We start from the raw sequence: 3694 nt of genomic DNA on the forward strand, positions 1-3694 counted from the left end.
GCTGGAGCGGCGGCGGGCGGCCTGAGCGGCGGAGACTCCGCGGCGGCGGGTGGACCAGCCCGGTCCGCCCGGCTCCCAGGAAACCGGGCCCGCCCCTGGCTGGTCATTGGCGCGGCTGCCGCAGCCTGACTTCTCATTGGTCGGTCGCTGATGTCACTAAGCGTCCAGCCATCCCTCTCCTCCGAAAGGCGGGGGAGACACCTGTTCAGTGAGCGACAACTTGTTAAAGGGTCAGTGGTTCTGCCTCCTCCCCCGGGAAGGGAAGCATCCAGGCAGCAGCTGCTCAAGGGAAAAGGGATGGGAAGGAATGCACACTGCATCACACCCCACGACCTCCACTCGGTTGCCGTACACATATGCAAACACACATGCATTAAAATCAACAAGTACGTACATCGTGTATTGAGCAATGCGCCGAAAGCTGCGGGAGCACAAGAGAATAGAGATCATTCCCCTGGGATGACAATAAAATCAGGGAGACAAAACTAACCTACGTGTAACAATTAGAGAATATTTAAGAGTAGCGGCAACCCTGTTTAGTAAGTATGTAATTTAAATGCTTATTTCGGAAGCTCTGTAACCCACTAGCTGAAATTTGGAAACATCACCAACAATTCTGCCATCCTAATTCATTACTGTTTCAACCCACACCTCCCTATTTCCTTCGAATCTTGGTCTATAGGCAGACTCTGTTTTTAAAATGTGGATCTAACACAAATAGGTAGAGAACAGTCTAGATGGTGGACCCTGTGCCGACGTGAATGCTATCTAGATTTTATTCCCCCTTCCATTCATGTGTTGAAATCCTAACCCCCTACCCCCACCCCCAAAATGCTGGTTTAGGAGATGGGCCCTTTGGAAGGTGCTCAGAACATGAGAATGGAACCCTCATGAAAGGGATTAGTGTCCTTATAAAAGAGACTCCAGAGAGCTCCCTCACCCCTTCCACCGTGTGAAGACACATGAAAAAGACAGCCACCTAAGGACCAGGAAGTGGCTCTCAACAGACACCAAATCTGCCCAAGCCTTGATCTTGGACCTCCAGAACTGTGAGAAATAAGTTTCTGTTGTTCATAAGCCCCCCAAGCTGTGGTACTTTTTGTTATAGCAGCCTAAATAAACTAAGAAAGGAATTCCACCCTCATCAGTTGTGTGGCCTGGGCAAGCTAGTTAATGCCCCTGAGCCCCAGTTTCTTCAATGTTAAATGGGGAGAGTCCTGTCCTATAATGTTGATGTGAGTATTAAATGAGGCAACGCATGCAAATCACTGAGCACAGGCTGGCACATTGAACAGTTCACTAAAGGCAGTATTTTGTTTGAGCAGAATTTAGAATCCAGTAAGGAAATACGATAACTGCACAAATAACTATAGCACATTTATTTAGTAGAGGGTGAGTGAAGATATCATGGCAAGTGAAATTAAGGGAGGAAGAGACTTAGAATAGCAGCGATGAAGGGGAAGAGTAATCCAGGTGGACAAAAGGGTGAGCCACAGCCTGGAGGCGCAAAAGCACACTGTGTGTTTAGAGAAATAAGCAGACTGGTTTGGCTAGAGCCTAGGGTATGCTTAGCACAGTGGCAGAAGAAAATGCTGACTGATGTCAATACATGTTGAATTGAGTTAAAGTTGTGGAAGAGTTTAAATGCTAGATTGGGGAGTTAGTGCTTCATTGGTTTGGAAATAAAATTTGTGGCTTTAAAAATATTTTATTCTTAAGTAACCTCTACAAATGTGGGGCTCAAACTTATAACCCTAAGATCAAGCAAGAGTCACATGTTCTACCAACTGAGCCAGACAGGAACCCCTGGAAATAAAAGTTTTGATGAAGGGAATGATATAAGTTCTGGGTTTTGTTTATTTGTTGGTTTGCTTTTGTTTTTGCTTTTGTTTTTAATTTAGAGTGGGAAAGAGACTGCAGTGTGGAAGATTTGTTAACAGACCACACTACTAATAGTCTAGGTAATCAGAACTTAGGATCTGATTTAGAGGTAATGATCAGAGTTGACAGAAAAGGGTTGTAGTGAAGCCATTGGGAAGACACAATCTCTATAGTGGGGGGTAGGGTTGACAGGAGCTCTAGGGATGGGGTTCAAAGAAGTGAACAGAGACCAGGTTACTGAGAGATGGGCCATTAACAGGTGACCACTTGGAGATTCATTTTAGTATAAAGAGGGTGGGGTGAACAGAAGCCATTTTACAAGAAGTTAGGAGTGAATGGTAAGCAAGGGTGGGTGCCTTTCTTTAGATGTTAGAGGGGTGAGAACTGAATAGAAAGACCAAGTCGCTGGACGTTTCTAGTAGATAACAGTTCAGAGATCAGTTTTAGTACAGACAGGAAGACAAAGGCAGATCACAAGGGGTCAAGGAGGAAATGGGAGGTGAAGTGGAAGCTGTGGATAAAGAAGGTGGACACCTCAATCTGGAAATTTCAAGATTATGGGAGCTTTGAGGGCCCTTAGAATGAAGGGAAAGATCTCTTTCAGCATTCAAGAGACCTGACATATATAGTCAAAGCAAGCCAGTAAAAAGATTGAAGTGGTAATGGATGGGGCAGTTTTGGAGTTAATGTGTAAAGATGGGATCGGCAATCAATGGGATGACTGCCATGTCCAAGGACAGACAGGATGGAGGTAAGGATGATGCCTGTACAGTAGGAAGCCATGCAGCTGTAGAACAAAGAGTGAGGAAACTCTCCACGTACTGAGTTGGAACAATCTCCAAGAGAAATTATTAAGTGAAAAAAGCAAAGTGAGAAATGACGTATATAGTATATTACATTCTGCCAAAAAAAAGACAAAAATAAGAAATGACAAATGTATTTGTTTGCATCTACCTAAATAAACCCTGGAAAGATACAAAAGATACTAAGAAAATAGGTTACATCCTGGAGTGGGTGAGAACTAAGGTGCAAAGAAAGAGACTTTTCACTGCATACCATTTTTTCCTGATTTTTGAAGCATGGAGTACATTAGCTATTCAAAGTATTAAAATTTAAAAATTACATCTTTATTATGGCATGCCATGCAGACATTTAAAATAGTGTTGGGGCATCTGGGTGGCTCAGCTGGTTAAGCATCTGACCTTTGATTTCAGCTCAGGTCATGATCCCAGGGTCGTGGGATTAAGCCCTGCATCACTCAGTGCTGAGTGTGGAACCTGCTTAAGATTCTCTCCCTGCTTCTCTCTGCCCCTCTTCCCTGCTTGTACTTGCTTTCTCTCTCTCAAATTAAAAAAAAATTGTATAAAATAATGTGGAAAATACAGATACTGCCTTAGGCAAAATCCATGATACAGGGAGTGCAGAAAAGCAGATTGTAGAATAAAGTACATAAAGTATCTGATAACCAGGAAATGGCTTTGACTTATTTCGGGTCCTTGGAAGGCATTTAAATCACTTGGAATATATAATGTGGCCACTTAAATTGAAATCACGAAGGTTATGTAATAATATGTAACATTTTAACAATGCAAATGAGAAATTCTAAACAGCATATTCACAGTGTGAAATATGTGTAAATATCAACAGAGACAAATCAAAGAGAATGTGAAAGTAAAATTATCTGCATTGATGTGGTAGGATGTATAACAATTTCTAACTTCGAAGTTGTTTAATATTGTTTAGGTGATCTTAACAGAATTAAAATATTTAAACAAGATTGCTGCAAGGCAAAAAAAAAAAAAGAGCCCAATCA

The sequence above is a fragment of the Suricata suricatta genome, chromosome 2, assembly GCF_006229205.1.
Source record: "Suricata suricatta isolate VVHF042 chromosome 2, meerkat_22Aug2017_6uvM2_HiC, whole genome shotgun sequence".
Classification (NCBI taxonomy): domain Eukaryota; kingdom Metazoa; phylum Chordata; class Mammalia; order Carnivora; family Herpestidae; genus Suricata; species Suricata suricatta.